The following is a 19,826-nucleotide window of genomic DNA, read 5'->3' on the forward strand; positions in this document are numbered from 1 at the left end:
TGAACCATGAAGAGCTTTGAGGTTCACGAATCCAGCTAAAGCTTAGGATGAAACAGGAAATGTTCCAGAAATGACTCCATGGTTTAAAGTTTGTGTCTGTGTGTTTTGGTTTGTCTTCTTTCACTTATGTGATGGAAAATGCCAAAATCGACACAATGAGATCATATGAAGAAATGTACACCTCCTGAAATTCAAGAGTTTCGTCTAACCTCTAAGCATACTTCTTGGTTATTGCTCCTGTTGCTTATTTTCTTCCATTTTCTATGAGGATACATTTTTTCCTAAAATCTAAATACCAAAGTCAACCTTTTCTCAGATTTGACAGCTGATTTAACGGTGTGGAAGGAGATTCTGCCAACGATATCTATGTAATGGAGTTGTTTTCTGTGTTTTCTCTTGATTTGTATTGATCTTGAGCTGAGTTATTTGTTCAACTTTTGTTTAAGATAAATATTTCTGCAGATCTTAGCAGATTTGCATTTAAAAAAATAATGCATCTAGACATTTTTCCAGGCCTAACAGTTCATAAATTATAGCTAGCATTTTTAGCATTAACGTTTGGTGAGAATAAGTCTGTGCTAATTTGGTCATGATTTAAAGTTACTATCTTTAACATTGTTGAAAAGTAATTCCCTTTATCTGCTGTCATTCCAGCTTATTTCATATGCAGGATATTTTAAGGCAAGACATGCATTTTCCATTCTGGCCACTTGAGGGAATCAAACTTGAGAAATGGCAGGCAATTTAGGTCTTTATTTCAAAAGATTGGAGAATAAGTATTTATTTGTTTCCAAATGTTTCTCATGTCACCTAAACATCAGGAAGATCACAGAGCCCAAGTTCTGAGATAAATTACTCTTTATATACTTTGTATCCAGGTGGAAAAGAGGAATTGCTGATGAATGGGAGTCCTGGGAGGTACTAAGTGAGGTCCCTGCATACAATTTATGATCACCACTCTTGGACTTCAGAATGATTAATACCATCAATTCTCACTGGAATAAGAGCTGTTTTAGCCCAGGAGAGGACTGTATATTACTGTTTATAGAAGCAGATAACATCAAAGTAACTCACGGCTTGTGTTAAGCAAATACAAAATTCTGGGTCAGTGCAAATTAATCCTAAAGGAGTAACGGAACGTTCTTAATGACTGTGAGATCTGTACATTATCACTTTTCATTCAAGTGGTGGAAAATGGTAGAACTATTAATGAGATTTGCAAATGACCTTCTTTGCTGCATTGTGCTAACAGCTGCGTAATAGCATATTGTCCAATAAAGAGTCTTATTATCTATACATCTGTAGTTTGTTAATGAAGTGTAGAAGTCTACACAATTTTAGAATTACAGTTGGGAGCATCTGAACCATTTTAATATTATATTTCACAACAAAAATGCAGCAAATCACATTATACTTTATATATTCTTACACTTTAAGTGGCTGTGTGGATGGATAAAGATTCTTCTCCTATCTACATTATACAAAACAGATGTTATTTCAAGGGCATATCATAAAGAAATGTTTTCCCAAACGTTTTTCAATGAATAATTATATATTCTTTTTTTAGAAAGATGAGAAATTTGTAAACAAAATAAAGATATGTAGAGACATTAACTTATTTAAACATGTACACATTTTTAAAAACATCTTTAGGATTTTTTAGTTCAATTCAAAGACCCTGTGTGTAATCAAAGTAAGTTTCTCAGCAAACATTTTTATATTTCTCTTTCTATAAGTTGATTTTTGCTTTAACACATCTTTAAACAAATTTTTATTTTCTTGTCCCATTTAGTTTGTCCAGCATCCACCTCATTAATTACTTCTAAATGAATTACATAATGCCAACCATCTTCAGATAAGCATAGCAGTGAATTTAAATGTATTAAAATCAGCACCACATTCTCTACCTGACATAAAGTATGTACGAAGAAAAGGAATCAGCTCTTTCCCTACAATTTCAAGTCTTCTGCCACTTTTTAAAAGGTAGAGATCTGACTGACATGAGTTTTAAATTTTTTTCTTCTTTTACAGATGTTGCTGAAAGTTAAAATATACCATTGGAAGTCTGAATAGTTCACTAATTATTTAATCTAATCTCTAATAGATTAAGTTGATTTTCCTTTGGAAAATGCTCATAGGAAAAATAAATTAGTCAATAAAATTACTGCTGAGTAAAAATTTATTATTTAAATGTTTAAAGATTATTTCACTCAAATCAGTGACTTGAACTCATATTCCTAAGATTAGTATGTGACCATAGGTTCTATTATATGATTTAGGGCAGAAAGATTCTCTTACTCTAAATAATGCTAAAAGAAATTATATTATCCTGGCAAAAGTTTCATAGACATTTTCATTATTCAGTATTTACCGATTTGTGTTTGCTTCCTACAAGTCATGTAAAATTAGGACTTACTTTGTTCTGCCTAGTCATGAAATAGTCCAGACTTAACCACCCCTGGATTTAAACATCCAAACAGTAGTCTAGTTATTAAACCATCAACTGCTCACACTTAAAAATGGCTACATACCATTACAGAATCATGAATATATGCTATTTCTGATGTGATTCTCTTAGAAACTTGTCATAATTATTATTATATTGGTGGGGTAAACAGACTGTAACCTACTCTTGTGCCAATCACCAAGCTGTAGCCAATCAAAGGGGGCAACTGTTCAAACTGTATTCAAATAAGGCAAACACAGAGCTATAACCAATCCCGCTGCTTCCATAGCCTACTTCAGTTTTCTTAACATCACTTCCCTTTTTCTGCCCCTAAGTCTTCTTCCACCACGTGGCTGTGCTGGAGTCCCTCTGAGCCTACTTGGGCTCCGGAAGCTGCCTGATTCACAAGTCATTCTTTCCTCGATTAAACTCTGTTAAATTTAATTTGTGTAAGGTTTTTCTTTTAACAGATCAAAATCCTTATAGATGCTGCTGATGACTGGCAGACAACTAATTGACTTAGACAACCAATCAGATCTATCAGTAACTTGTTAACAGTGTTATTGTTCCATTAATATGCTCTTTATGTTCCATTTTATATTTGTCAAAGCGATTTCACTTTTGCAGGGGGTGCAGACTTCTCAAAATGACAGGAGCCAATCAGGGAAGATAAAACCCCATTTAATAGATGAGAAACCTGAGTCCCAGAGGTTTAAAGTGAAACCTAAATCAGAGTCCAAGATCAAACAGCAAATCAGTGTGCCTCAGGAACTGCATACAGGGATTATGACACCAAGTCCAGGATTCTTTTGAAATGCCAGTTGCACAGTTTTAATAAAGCTCTTTTCAAAAGCCCCATTTGGGTAACAGATTATTTCAACATATCTGTAAACATCATTCATATTAGGCCAATAACTCAAACGTTGGGATTCTGATCTGGCTGTGATCATTGTGGATAGAAACCCATGATGAAGACACTGACACAAAATTAGTAGTCCAAGTTTAATTAGTGTATTAAATTTAAAAAATGGCTTTTTTGTTTGTTTTGTTTTACTGTTACTTAATGTGCAAGGAAGAAGAAAGGAATTCATGTGTTTATCTACTTGTTTCTTGTTAAAGTGAAGATTTGTAATATGTGTATTTATATACACATTTATCTTCTGTATAAATTCCTAAGCCAATGTTTAAATAAGAGCACTTTACCTTTCCATTGTGATATGATAAATAATTATCTCAACTTTTCTCAAGAGCTCCTTCTACTTTAACCCCACATTAAATGAATACCTTATATTTTCCTATCATTTATAAAGGGTAATAAAAATATTCCTCCTTGAAAGAAAATCGTGTAAGATGTCAATATGCTGTTTATCAAAATAGAGTTTATTGCATTCCTGCTTAGAATTTGCAAGTATCAGTTTTTTGGGGTTCAGACCATTGATTTTAATATGCACTAGCCACTTGGGCTACCCTAACAGTTGAGGGTTTATAGTGACGGTAAATCTATTAAACCACAATTTGCACATAATAAAATGAAACAGCAAGCAGTTAAGTGAAAGGCTCAATTCTGAGCTGCCGAACATTTTCCAGGAAAAGTCGTTGAAACTGCTTCTGCTACTGCTGCCTGCCTTTGAGAAATTCAATCACGCAGATTGAGGAAACCTGGAGAGAGTTGGCTGTTCCTTCCTCCAGTTCATAATTGCCCTGTAGACCATTTAATCATCTGTAGATGAAACAAAGCTGGTGCTGTAGAGGGCCGGAAGCAAAGGCATGTGCTTATCAATTGCTTCCTATCCACCCTGCAGATCCAGCACCCATCTCTGAGCCGTCCTGCCGTCAGGCGGGGAAGCTGCAGGCAGACTGGATCTTCCGGTTGTCAGTACGGTGGCCTTCCTGAATGCCTTTATTTTATTACAGTAAAGCACACACCAGCCAACTTTTAAGGGCTAAGTTCAGGGCAGAGAATGAAGTCTTTCTACTTGCTAGAGAATGCAGATGGGCATAGGTAATGCTAGCAAGACAAAAACATGACGGGTACAAATTTGACAAGGAGAAATTAAAGAAATCTTGGTGTTGACTAAGCAAAACAGAATGACTATCTTCCTCTGAATGACTCTCTGCAAATAAATTTCAATATAAGCATGATTTATATCTTTCCTACAAATATTATCTGTATTGTAAACAAGCAGGTGTTTAAGCGAGCGTGTTTTTGCACATCACCACTAAAACAGAGTTTTTTGTTAACAGTGGGGTTCACTGCTCCATGTTGGTGGGTGACCTGGCCTAGCACACAAAAGGGCTGGTCAGAAACCACATGCCCAGTTTTATTAAGTCAGAAAGACAAGACAGGCTGGCAAGTGGAGACACTGAGAACCAGAAAACCTGATACATCATCCTGATTGACTTGGAATATTAGCCTCTTGTAGAGCCATGAAATGTATTTTCCCCGAATATGAACAATATGCCCAGCAGCTTAAGCCCCACAGGTAACTCTGTGAAGTTGTCATAAACCTTGATACCTGATTTTAAGAATGAATTTGGGTGAATATTATGTTTACAAGGGGATTCGGTAAAGAATAGTTCTGTTGTTTGGAGCTGTCCACTTGATTGTTAGAAAACAAAATCTTCTATGCTTTACGTTTTAAAGCTTTTCTTGTCAGTGGGAACTTTTAAAGGAATTTTAATTCTAAAAAACGCTCACTCCTGGCTAATGTGTGCCAATTAAGTTCTATTCGTTGAATCAACAGTTTTCTGTTACCTGTTCCTTCAGGTAGAACAGAGCCTGATAGCCCTGCCCTTTCCCAGGCTTCTGTGCAGGGACCTTTGCTGCCTGCAAACAGTAGGGACACCTGTTTTCTGAGCAGGGAAGGCCAGCATCTGAAATCTTAGGAATGGGGTTGCTATTAAAAAAGGGGTGCTTGATAAGGCAGCCACTGTGATAGGCAGCGGAAATTTGATAATGAAAGGAGATGCCTAATAGATTAATCTGGCGTGATTTGCCAAAACACAGGGTTTTCTGGAAGATTATCCACACTCGCAATAGGGAGCTCTTTGTTTTGTGAAAGTCCCCACTTATCATTGTGTTCTTTATCTCAATAAGAAACATAATGGTTTACTTGTTTACATGCATGGTAGATATATTCAGAGCCGAGCTGTGGGCCTCTGAACTCCCTTTCATTTGAAATGTTTCCAGCATGCCGGTTATTAGCTAAGAGGGAACAAGCAGTTGGACACATATAAAATTTAAATCTGCCTTGCTTAGATTGGCAGAAACGACTGTTATTTCATCCACTGGGAAAAGGTTTTATTTCCTGCTCAAATACTTTCAGAGGAAAATCGCAAACTCATTTGTAGCCATCGTATATACATGTGTATATATATTTAGAGCTAAGTGATGTGTCTATAGAAATGGACATTTTTCTCATTTCTGGAACAAAACAGTTGGTTATTTTCCACTGATTTTAATTATTTCATTAGCTTGTCGTGTTCCTTCTATTTTGTTCAACTTACCATAAAGTGTGACTTATGCCTTTACGTTATTCACATTGACCATGTGGCTCAAATCTAGCCCTTGATGCATCTTGAACAGTACTGCTTTGATTTCTGGAATTGATTTTTAAATATCTCACACATCCGGCAGGACAGGACTATCAGAGCACAGTCCTTCTGCTCTGAAAATAAACAAAAAATATCCCCGTGGTTGAACACAACTTGATTAAAGCACTCCCTACTCTTTTTTTTTTTTTTTTTGAAGTAATACTCTCTATGGACAGAACTCTTTTCTTCTACTTATACAACACAGTCCTTGCCAGAGGAAATAAATATCTCTGTACAATGTAATTACAGATAAGAATTCTCTATTTTATGTGTTTAATGTCTCTTTACTGGGTTTCAAATGATTAGGTTTCTAGCCTTGTCTAAGACTAATATTTATTGACTGTTTATAACATGCCAAGCATGGTACAGAAAACTTTTTTTTTTAAGATGGAGTCTTGCTCTGTCGCCCAGGCTGGAGTGCAGTGGTACGATCTCGGCTCACTGCAACCTCTGCCTCCCGGGTTCAAGCAATTCTCTGCCTCAGCCTCCCGAGTAGCTGGGATTACAGGCTCCCACCACCACACTTGGCTAATTTTTTTTGTATTTTATTTTTAGTAGAGACGGGGTTTCACCATCTTGGCCAGGCTGGTCTTGAACTCCTGACCTCGTGATCCACCCGCCTCGGCCTCCCAAAGTGGTATAGGAAACTTTTTAGGCCCTGTTTCCATGTAATCTTTTTGACAACCCTAAGACCCTCACAACAATTACCCTCCCTGTTGCAGTGGGAAAATGAACATGAGAAGGTTTAGTAATTGCCTAGGGTTGCACATATTACAGTGACAAAATTAGGGCTCAGATCTAGGAACCTAGTGTCCAGAGTGTGTGCTCCTTGAAGTCCCTTTTCATTGCTTCTTAGGTGGTCTAGACTGTCCTTAGTATTCACTACTTAAAGAAACTGAGAGTGAGCTAGGGGTGGCTATCTTTACGGAAGTAGGTAAGGAAGGGATTATTCCCAACAGGAAAGTTTGGGAGGCGTGCAAAATATACAATACACTGCTCTTCTGTCCTGCTGTTTCTGCTGCTGTTGGAGATGTTAGGCCAATGCACAACTGTGAGTGTCATTGCATCATATGTGCAAACAGGACAGACAGGAAGATGTAGAAAATTTTAAAGGGAAAATAGGGGTGGAAATCTGATAAACCCATCAAAAGAGAATGGATCTCAAAAGAATTGTCTGTCTAGACCAGCTGACGGCTGCAAACAAGTTACTGGTTTATGCAGCCGAAAATGGATCCAAGTGCTGGGGAAAATAACCGCCAGGTAACATATGGCACCATATGAAAAATGGCATTGAGCCTTCTTCAAACAGACTTTAGAAGTTGAAAACACTGGAAATCTATTCTTTACATTTATAGTTTTTATTTCGTATTTTACAGTTTGTTGAGGGACATATGGCTTTTCTGACTTGCTTTTCCAGTGTTCAGGTTAATCTGAATTGTGGCTATTCTTGGTCAAAAATAACTTTTCACTGGGGGATAAATTCATATCGCATAATTTGAAATTATAGTCAAGTGGTCTAACTCGAGCTTGTGATTTCAAGTTGTTCATATACATGTTTTCTAAGATGCTTTCTGATTAATATCCTTCAGGGTAGTGTCACTATATGTTCTCATCTATTCAGCATTTGCTTTCATTATATGTATATATAGAAGTTCCAATTCAAGTTATTTTGATCCATCTAAGAAGAGCAACTGTCAGTCGTTCTGGTGTCTCACCTACAGCAGCACATATTTTCAATCAGTTTATTTATTTAAGGAATAAGCCCCCTCCTGGTATGTTTCTCAACACAAACGTACGACTGCGTGACCAGACCTAAAAACCATGGTATTTCCTTTTCATAGATGTTAAAACACCATGAATAAGCAGGATTTCTCACCATCAAGCACCTTCATGGTTAATTAAATCTCTGCACTGAGACACATAGAAGACTCTGTATCTCTGTGGTATAGCAATGGAGTCCCAGGGATAAACACAGGAAAAAAAATTGCTTGTTGAGCTTGGAATGTTTTCACTAGAAGCTGACTACTTCAAATAACTTATTTATTTTTTTTTACTACAATTACTCACTTTGATTAGAATTATTTTGAGGAGTAGAAATAGTCATTTTCCCTCCAAAATATTTTAACAATGAGGAGTCCTATGTGAAAAAAAATTAATATAAACAGTCACGTTAAATTCCTGCTGCGCATTTATTGAAAGTTTGAATCACATTGAAATATCCATTTTTTCTACTCTGTTTTCACGTTAAGCACAGCTACATGCGATAACCTTGTTTCTGTGCCTTGAAGGTTCAGATAATTCTGCCTAGTGCAATGGCTTACTCAGAATAGAAGAGTTTTTTTCATGAATAAATATTTTTTTCCTCAGTATTAATATGCTTTCAGTTCTCTGACACAAAGATTAGAAGCTGATCCTACCACATAAGAAATTCTCTACAGCTTGCCTGGGAAAATGTATAGCTACATACTAAATATATGTCAAATCCATCCCCTTGCATATATCTCTTCCACTCTCAACCTTTGTCCAATTCACCATCAGTTTTCACCAGAGCCTTAGAAGCCTCCTGCCTTGTCTGCCACATCTGTTCTCCAATCTATTTTACACCTTGCAACCAGAGGAAGTATTCTAAGAGTGAAAATCTGACTGCCTCGCTTGACTCAAAACACTTTGAAAGCTTCCCACTGCTCTCAGGATCAAGCCAAACACGTGAAACATGGTAGGGCCCCTCCCAGGCCCTTCTCCAGCTACCTTTCTGCCCTTGCCTAAATTCCAGGGCCGCTAGCCTTCTTTCAGCACCTTGAGCTTTCCGTGTTATGTTCTGCGGTACAAAATTTGCACATGTTCTTTCACTCTGGAGTGGTCTTTCTTCTTCTCTTCACCTTCTTTGGGGAAGATTCCCATCACCTCCCTGGCTCAGTCAAATCCTCTTAGGATTTCTCACAACTCTGGCAATCTCTCTTCTATATTACCTATTAATAGAAACTTTATGTTAATTTATTCATATGTGCCTCTCTTCTTTACTGGAAGTAAATTCCAGGAGACTGTAATAGGGATGTGTCAGTTTCTGCTCCCTGCTGTGTTCACATAGTAGGCACTCAATAAATATTTGTTGAATAAATTAATTAATGGATAAAATGGAATGCTAGACTTTGCTAATATATTTAAGCCCTAAGTTTGGTAAACCTAAGCTGATGACTCTTTTCAGTACCAAGAATGACAGATCAGGTCACTTCTCATAAGTAGTGGCATAGTCAACAGATGGTGAAGCAAAATAGAGTAGATATATCCCTCTTACATGCCAGCCTGGAGCTTAGAATCCCCATCAATAATATTGGGTCACTAGATTTCACAGCCCTTCTCAGGGTTGCATCCCATTGCTCCCAACCCATAGACCCCCAGGGGTATATACACTTTCCAGATATGTGAACACTGGAATTGTGTTTACAGGTGAGTGAACGTAGAAAATTCTTTATGAAATCAAGCTCTCCTATCTTTTGTTAATTCAACACATAAGTCTTGTGCACCTGTATGTCTTGAGATGAAATTGATGTGGCATCACTAAGAATGCTATCAGCTTTGTGTCAGCATGAATATCAGCTGGGATGATGAGCCCTAGATGCTACCAGGGGACATCAGGTTTTTCCTCCTATGCTGCCAAGAGACATGATAAAGCAAAGACCAATCAAAAAGTCTTCTTCCCAGCCATTCCATCTGTTGAGTTGGTGTGTAACAACTTGTCAAACTCATGATTTTTTAACAAACTTATGATGTCCCTGGCCTTGTGCTTGGTGGTCATGTGAATTACCAAGAGGAATAAGGTCACAGTTCCTGCCTTCAAGTTTCTTCGTATTGACTGAGGAGACCCAAGGCACAGGGCGATGAAAGATGTTTATTGCACCAAGGGCTGGGGAACCAAAGGGATTATTCACAGAGAAAATTATACCTGAGCCAAACCTTGAAAGAAAAGTAGGACTAACCACGTAAAGTCAGGAATGAAGAACACCTCAGGCAGAGGATAGAACTCCATTCAGATCAGGAAGGTGTGAGACTGCAAGGCAAATTCAGAGAGCTGCTCCCTGCACGTTCCTTTACTTTTCTCTTGATACAAAAATGGCTTTTTTTAAATGACACCAAATACGGCCACCAATGATTCTTCAGTATTTTATCTTCTAGCCACTGGGAAGTTGTTCTGTGTCTCTGACTTTCGCACGTTTAATCAGTCAGCCTAGTGAACAGACTTGGATCTAGTGTCTTTTCCCCGATCAATCAACTATAGATAGTGAGTGGGCTCCCTCAATGGGCCTACTATCACCGACCAGTCTTACGGGGTCATACAAGGCCATGGCAAACCCCTGCAGTAACCATGTCAACCGTGGGGAAGGGCTTCCCGGGAAGAGTGGGAAGAATCCTCAAAGGAAGGACTCTTTATTTGAGACTTGTTCTTTGAAGTCTAAGTAATTAGTATTAGGTCCTGCTGTATTTATATTGTTTCTTCAAGGTTACTTTAGTTCAGCCCATTAGTGGCTTGCATAGGGAATAATGATCCTAAGATGCATAGTGAAACCAAACTAAAGAAAAAAAAGGGCTTCCTCGAGCACACAGAAGAACCTCATTAATGGTGGCCTTGTTACATAAAGCTTACAGATATAACTGATAGGACCCAGCCCAGAAGTTAAAAGTAGTATCTGTGGCAGGTACAGGTATTAGAGCCTCACAGCTTTTTTGGATAGCTCCATTGTTTGTAGACCTTTAGCTGGATCTGGAGCTGGGTGACCTGTTGACGCCAGAATCTGTCTGCCAGGCTCCCGAAGGACTTGCTGGATTTCTGGATGCAGTACAAGTTCCTGGTGTGTTGGTGCAGTTGAGAGACTTTTCTAGGTTTTTTTTTTTGGAAACCCAATTACACAATGGCTGCACTAAAGTGCTGGAGGAGAGAGAGGCAGAAGGAAGCTGCTGGTCCACAGAACTTTCTTGTTTTCCATGGAAAATAACAAATCATTCTGGTAAACCCACAAGCTGATTCACATCTGCTTGACCTATGATAACTGGAGGGAAGATTTTTATTTTGATCGGTTCTGAACTGTGATCCTGAAAACCCATCAGTAACTTGAAGAAAGAAAGAAAACAAAAACCCAGTTATTCCACTGTTCTTACTGCATGCACATCAGTCAGTAGGAATGGTTAGAAAACTGGTAAACAACAAAGGCAACCATCACTAAATTTTTTTATTCAGTAACAAATGAGCTTGATGAGGATTCCAACCTAAACCAGAATCAAAGAAATTAAGAAAATCCAGGCCAAGACACAGAGCTCAAAGCAAGGATATTTTATTCTTCCCTTCCTACTTCTGAGCAGCCACCTTTTCCTGGTGAGAAATTGTTATAAATAAGGGACACATACACGTCTTTTCTTCACCTTAGCTCTCCAGTCCATTTTTATTTTCCTGAAACACATATGGGAGGTAAATTAAAGTTAGGGGAAAGGCACAAATCTGACCTGTTAGCTTAGTTTTGTTTTGTTTTTTAAGTCTTAGAGCTATTTGTTTAAATGGAACATCTCAAACACTTTTTCCCCAGCAGTTCCACAAGTAACCTCATTTGCAACCCCAAAATATAAAACAGAAAATTGTGGAGCTGCCATGGCTGAAATGGAAGGAGAAGACACAGAGTTCCTTGCACTTGACTTTCCTGCTGTCTCTTAAATTGAGTACATGGACAAAAGTTACACCTCAGTCGTGCATAGATAATGAAGAGAAAGACCTAGGGCACTTTCTCCAGATGGTGCTGCAGGTCACGCCTGCCCTATATCTTTGTTATCTAGGTGGTCATTTCACAATGATGAGGATGGGACACAAAGCTGGAAGCAAGCAGGCATGGTGGCAGGGCCTGTGGTCCCAGCTACTCCAGAGGTAGAGGCAGGAGGATCGCCTGAGCCCAGGAGTTTGAAGCTGCAGTGAGCAACGATTGCTCCTGAGATAGCCACTGTGCTCCAGCCTGGGCAAGATACTGAGACCCCATCTCTTAAAAAAAAAAAAAAAAAAAAAGCTGGGAGCCACAAATGAGAGACTTAGAAATGAGGAGTGGACAACCTGCAAAACTAAGATGGCCAATTCCCCATGTAGTGAAATTAGGCTAAATTTGCAGGGAAGCAGTAATTCGCTGTCCTTCCCACTCCTAGAAAAGTACAAAATGATCATGCTACCATACCAATCACCAGCCCTGTACTTAATTGCTCCCTGGGAAAATTCAATCTTTATCCCTAAAGCAGAAGAAAAAAGGTGAAGGAATTGAGTGCCCCATTGTCATTGTAGCCTGAGCAATTGAGTCCCAGGTTACTCAGCTTTCAGACTAGGCCTTCCCTTAGGTCCCAGCTGTCAACAGGAATAAAGTTAGATTGAGATAATGGGGCTACAAACTTACAACATTTGTAGAATTTGTGGATCAATTTGCTACCCAAAGGCTTGTTATACATGATCTCTAAGAACTTAAATCTGATCAATAAAAAATCATACGAGAATAATTTCCTGCTTTTTCCAGAACACAGCAATTCACTAGGCTACAAAATGCAAAATTTTAAATCCTAATCCAATTGAGGTTTAAATTCAATTCAATTTCAATACAAGTCAGTATATAATTTGCAAACCACTTTCATTTCTCCCCTATAACATCATTGGAAGGTAAACAGCTGTTTGCTGCAATAGGTTAATAGTTCACATTAGTGTCAATAGATTGCAACTCTATGTCACAGAATTCACATACATACGACAGAATTCCTTGATTTCTCACTCAAGCATGGCCCCTCTCTTTCTCATCTCTACATCCTCCCCGTAACTTATGCTAAATCTTGGGATTTATTTTTAATTATTCTATTTCCTTCATACCCACATTCAATGGCTTAACAATTCTTGTCAGTGCTGCCTCCATTATATATTCTTAATCTGACCACTTCTTGGCACCCAAAATACTAGTCGGAGCCATCATCATCTTTTGTGTCCTTTGTAGGTTTCCCTACTGCCTACTCTCCATTCTCCAGGTTGCAGTCAGACTGATTTTCTCAAAGTCTAAATCAAATAGCATCAGTACCCTGCATAAAAACCTAAAAATTACCCATTATATCAAGAAAAAAATCCCAAATTATTCACCATGCCCTACAGTTTCTAATAATCTAATCAATCATCGTCTACCCTCTACCCTCAACCCCACCTGCCTCTGACCAGGTTGGTCCCTTTTGTGTTTCTCAAACCCACAGTCATTCCCCTTCTTGGCCGTGACAATGCTACTTCATCTGCCTGAAAAAATTCTTCCCTCAGGTCTTTGCATGGCCATCTCTCTCTCATCATGTACATCTCGGGTCAAATGTCACCTCCTCAGAGAGCCCATTCTTGACCCTCTGATCTGACATCACCTTCCCCATAGCATCTAGACATGCTTTGTGTCATTGATCTATTTTATTTCTCTTGTGACATTGATCACTACTTAAAATTATTCATAGATTTTAATGTATGCATTATTCTTCCCAGGCTAGAATGTAAACTTTATTAGATCAGGGATTTTTGTTTTACGGCTCAACTTCTAGTATCTAGAACTGTGTCTACAATATAGTAGAGAATAAACATTAGTCAAATAAATGAATTAGTTTCACCACTGTGGAGCAGGTACTGTAATCCCTTTGCATGCATTATAATAACAATAGCTAATAAGGGAGGCAATAGAACACGGTGGTTTGTAGTGTGGACTCTAGCACAAGACTACTGGGGTCAAACTTTAACTCATCACTTCCTGGCTGTGAAACCTTGGGAAGTTGGAGCTCAGTTTCCTTCTCTGAAGGAAATAAAAATAAAAATATCCCATAGACACATGCAACACACTTAAAACAATATCTGGCCTTTAATAAACATAATAAATACTAGCTATTATTATCATATTATCTCACTTTATCTTTATAACAACCTAATAATAGTTATTTTCTTCATATTACATCTCAGGAAAAGCCTTTAGTCAGATAAAATAATTCCACCAAGCCAAGGGTCTAGTAAGATATACAGCTGGGGATGAAAGCTCTGCCGAGCCCAGACTTTTAACACCTCTACCGTGCTGCTTCACACTGTGGGTTATTTTCAGGATTCTCAAGATTTCCACGGAATCAGATTTCTACTCAAGTTCTCATGCTCTCTGACCTTTGAATAGGTTATAATCTTCTGTGGCAGACCCCCCTTTCTGGGTGGAATGCTCCCCCATCCTCATGGTTTCAGTGAGGGTAGACATTTTGTGAAAGTGACTTATCCCCTTGGCACAGTCAAGTGGTCCAGATATGGTCACCTAATCTACACTAAACCAATGAATCTGTTCCCCAGGATTTTTGGACTCGCACCAATTAAAATTCTCAGACCAATTTCTGTCTAATGGTTGATGGTATAAAATGCTAATGTAGAAGCTATCAGTAGTTACATTTCTCAAGATTTTTTAAAGCCATCTGGAAAGAAAATGCAGCAAAAAATTAAAAAGTATTTCGGGCCTTCAATTTCCCAGTTCCTGCTGTTCCTGAAGCTGAAGTCCTTCTCTGTCATTCGCAGGACTTGAATGTTCAGCTCTTCCTTAGATGCCACGAGCCACTGTCAACTCAAGTTGAGTTTCTATAACTTACAACCAAAATAGTCTCATAGAAGAGTATGTGTGTATGTGCGTGTTGTTATGTATGCCTATTATATTGAATGTCTATTATATATTGAGTGTGTCCTCTGTACTTGGCACTAGAGATACAGTGATGGCTAAGCCACAGTTCCAGTTCAGTAGGAGCCTCTGGTCTGGTGGGAAAAGACAGATGCAAAAGAAAAAATATCAATATCATCAATGCCATGCAGTAATTATTATAACAAAAGATGTGCTTATGATGTTACAGGAGCACAGAAGAAGAAAAGCATGTAAAGAGGAAGCATGAATACTTCCCTGTCATTGTACTTTACTGTATCCCTTGTGCTTATCAAACTATTTTCTCTCCATGGAGAGCTTACTTTCTTTCTCTCAACTACTAAATAGTGATGTTTCTTAAGGTTTTCCTACTGGTATCCACTGTCTCTGGATTGCACATTCACTCACAATTTCAGTGACCACCTATATGGGGAAACTTTCTGTTTAAAACCCAGCCTCCTCCTTAGCTCTAGATGCTTCTAACTATCTTAGTCCATTCCTACTGCTAGAACAAAATACCTCAGACTGAGTGATTTATAAATAATAGAAATTTATTTCTCATAGTTCTAGAGGCTAGGAAGCCCAAGAGCAAGGTGCCGGCAGATTTGATGTCTGCCGAGGGCTGCTCTCTACTGCCAAGATGGGACCTCCTTGTTGCATCCTCAGATGGCAGAAGGCAAAAGGACCTTTTATCATAACCATAGCTAATAGTTCCCTTGAGCCTTGTTTATAAAGGCATTAATCCCATCCATGAGGGCAGACCTTAATTACAGCTTAAAGTCCTACCTCTTACTACTATTACATTGGGGATTAAGTTTCAATGTGTAGTTTGGAGAGGATGCAAACATTTAAACTGTAGCACTAACTCATGCACATCCTGGATTTCCCTCAAGCCCCTCAAACTCAACATACCCAAAACTGAACTCATCACCTTTTTCCGGAACCTGTTTTTCCTAGATTCTCCTGCCCAGATAAAGGCACCATCATTCGCTCAGTCGTTCACACCCGAAAATTGAGACATCCTTGACTGCTCCCCTCTTCCTCTCCCTTGCTTGACCCCTACTGGCACTGCCTGTGGCCAGCCTTCATCATCTCACACAGGACTACCATAAAGGCCTCACTAGCCACCTACCACACCGTCACCTAAAAGCCACCTGAATGTAAATTTGATCATGTTCCTTAAACTCTCCTATGATCTCCCGTTGCCCTAGAAATGAAATGCCAAGTTTATTTGAATGGAGGTCCTCTGGCCCCAACTCATCTTTTTAGCCTCATCTCCTGTCATTTCCTGCATTAAAACACAGTGCTCTCACAACACTGACCTTCATGTACTTTTCTAAATATGTCTGCTATCTCATGACTGCACATTGGTGTATACATAATTTCTGTGTGGGGTGCTCTTCTCTTCTATCCTCCTCTTTCCTCTCCTCTTATATATAGTTGACTAAGGTAGACTCAACCTTCAGCACTTAATTCGGGCATCACTTTCTCCAGGAAGCCTTCTCTGATTCCGAGGGCTATGGTCCATGGCTCCACTTTGTGGTCCCACAATATCCTTTGTTAGTTCCATTACTTTGTCCTGGCACTTATAGTCCATTATAATTACTCCCCCTACTCCACTGCAGATTTCTAAGGAAAGTGACAGTGTCATTCATCTTTGTATCCCTAGTTCCTAGAACAGTTACTGGAACACATAATAGGACTTCAATAAATGTTTCATGGATGAATAAATAGATAAATGAGTAACAGAAATAATAAATCAGTAAATACATTAGAATACCTCTAAATCTCTCCTCCTTTAAATGATAGGCCTACCCACATCCAAGTGGTTCACGGATTGTCATCTGCAAACCTCTAAGATTGGATGGGGTAAGGGAGTGAAGATCAGGCAGGTTCTCTAGGTTGTTCACGTATTATATCATGACTCACCTGTCTCAGGATTCCCTCAAGATGTGCACACACATCAATCCTTCCTGCAATACATTTATTGCAATCTCCTGATGTATTTTATCTGTGACCCATCATCCCCTGCCACATATAAACTTATTAATTCCATCTTTCATTATGCAATTATACAGTAAGTGCCAACAATGTGCCAGACAGCATAGTAGTCTTGCAGATACAAATATAAATAATTCAGCATCCCTGATTTTAAGATTATATTTTAGAGGGGATAACCAAGTGTGATCCTGGCTCCTTTTTTAAATAAAAACGGCAAATGAATGCCTCTTGTAGTTCCCCATAGTGAGACGGTAGGGATGACTGCTTGCTGCCTCTGAGCTAAACAAGTTTTCTCCTCTCTTTCTGATACATGCATGCATTGCATTATGCCATCTCTTGGATTTCCTTCAGTCACCCAAACAAACCTTTGGTTGAAGTTACACCCAGAGTTTCCTCCACACTATTCCTCTATTCATGTGCAGGTGTTCACACTTGTTTCATCTCGTGAGCCAGGCTGTTTGTATACAATAATAACTTCTAACTGGAGAATGATGGTGGTTCTAGAATTGACCAGAGATGGCAATGGGGTAGATGGACAAGAAGACTAAGAAGACAGTAGTAACGGTAAGGGGGAGCCCTCGGAAGCTGAAGAGGGAAAAACCATATTGTTCCAAGAAGCAGCAACTTCTGTTTTAGTCCATTTTCAGCCACTATAACACAATTTCATAGAAAAGGTAATTTATAAAGAAAAGATACTTACTTGGCTCACAGTTCTGGAGGCTAGAAAGTCCAAGGGCATGGTGTCAGCATCTGCTTGGCTGCCTGGGGAGGGACGGTTTTTTTGTGTAATCTCAAGACTGAAAGCAGAAAGGCAAGTAAGTGTGAGAGACTGAGAAAGAAATGGGATCCAAGTTTCATGCTTTTATCAGGAAACCACCCCTGTGATAACTAACCCACTCCCATAATGGCATTAATCCATTTATGAGGGCAGGGCCCTTATGACCTTGTCAACTCTTAAAGACTTCGCCTCCCACTGCCATTACAAGAAGAGTTTTAAAGGGGACATTCAAACCATAGTAACTTTTTGGTATTTCATCTTTTCCTTGGGGCAACCACCAACCAAAGGAAGAAAATTTAATGGAGCCACAGAGCTATTAGTGACTGAAGTTTATCAGCAAAAACAGATTTGGCGCTATTACAAATGAATGGTGTAAGGTGACAAAAACTATTCTCTACAAAGATTCTTGTACATAAATAAAATGGATGGATAGATATATGAATAGAGAGGTAGATAAGGAGCTTGTATCTTCCCGCTTTTGAAAAATGTTTTGTCACCTTTAAATGTATTCTGTATTACCATAATATTATGTGCTTATATGTCTCAAATACCTTTATATTGTGACAAATGTTGAAAATGGGCAAGTAATCTTTCAATTCAATTGCTCATTTGTTTCTAATTTTACCCATCATTTTACTATAATCTTCTTTTTCAGGTATATTTTAAAACAATTTAAGAAATCTGAATATTAGAGAGAAGTGCCTTTATTTTAGCATAATGGATAATCAAACAAAGTTTTTAAGCTTTCTTGCTGATCATATGAAATGACACAGTGCTGATGAGCACATGGCAGGTGTCCCGTAAGTTTGGCACTGTGTTTCCCAATCCCTTTACATAATCAAGCCATTATTATGTTGTAAATGTCAAGGAGACTTAAATAGTAATTAGCAACTAAATACAAAAGTTTCTTTAATATTCTCCACGATGACTTAAACATTCAGATGTGCATTTCTCCTCATTGTGGTAGACTCTAGGGAGTCCAATTTTCTGAGAGTTAAATTACGTTCTTCCATTTTATAGCTGTGACATCTTGGGCAAGTAAACCCTTCTGGGGCTCAGTTTCTTTGTCTGCAAACTGGGGACGAAAAGAGAATTGTTACAATAATTAAAGAAGATAATAAGTTTAAGGGTATATAGCAGTGTTCTGAACATATGCACACTCTTTGAACCCAGTGGTATAGTTTTTCAGGTTGCAAGCTGAAATAATATTGGCTTCTTCATTTAAAAATCACCTGGAATTTTGCAATGTTCCAACCACAGCTCATAAACTAACAACTATAAATAGATACAACAGCAACAGAAATAAGGCCATGTTTTGATGTACACGTGCTTCTTTTACAGATTTCATGGGATTTATTTGCCTTATGTCTCTAAAATCAGCAATTAGCATTTTAGGAATATCTGAAAATATGCCTAATGCAGGTATAAAATAACATTTTCCACATTCTGTAAGATGGTTTGAGGTTGCAAAATTGAATTTTATCCAAACGATATTAATCAAAAAGTAATTTGGGAGAAGCTTAGAGTATGTAATATGGAAATATTACATGTGCCTAGAAAGTAAATTATATTTTGCATAAAGTGGGAAATAACTTCACAGTCTGGATTTGTGAAATTACAAAGAGTTGTTATAGGCTATTTGCATAATAATATGTAGACTGCAGTTAATTCAATCTTGGAATTAGCACCAAAATATACTAGGGTGTTTTGTGATGACCACAAAGCAAAAATAAAGCGACGCAAAAAACATAAGCACGAAAGTGATTATAAGAAAAAAAAATGAAATATGTCACGCTTGCTCTTCCAACATACACATCTTGAGGTTTACATTTGCAATTCTAATAAGCAAAAGACCTCATTGGTTTTCTAAATCGGAAGATGCCACAGCCCAGGGGGTGGCTCCTGAAGAACGTAGAAGAGACAGTCTGTGTACTTGGCGCCCTATGGTTAGCATATCCCATGCAATAATTTCAGGTCAGAAGTCTGGTTTTTAAGTTCACAGTCTGAGACACATGGAGTATGCAACTCAAAGCTAACCATTATGAAAGGTAGGAAGAACAAAGAGCCATTTTTACTTTTACCTGAATTCCTACTTTTTCATTTTAACAGGTCTTAGTAGCACAAAAACCATAAGAAAGACCACGAGAAAACGGGCCAAAATAGCACAGAGAAGGGAGAAAAAAAAAATCTGGAAACAACAACAACAAAAGACTCCTTTCTTTTGGCATTGTTACCTTGGATCCCCATTTCTGTATATTTTAACTTTTATTGTGTTTATCAATTTCCATCTAAAAAATAACGTCTGAGCCAAATTTTCATC

The sequence above is a fragment of the Nomascus leucogenys genome, chromosome 16, assembly GCF_006542625.1.
Source record: "Nomascus leucogenys isolate Asia chromosome 16, Asia_NLE_v1, whole genome shotgun sequence".
Taxonomy (NCBI): Eukaryota; Metazoa; Chordata; class Mammalia; order Primates; family Hylobatidae; genus Nomascus; species Nomascus leucogenys.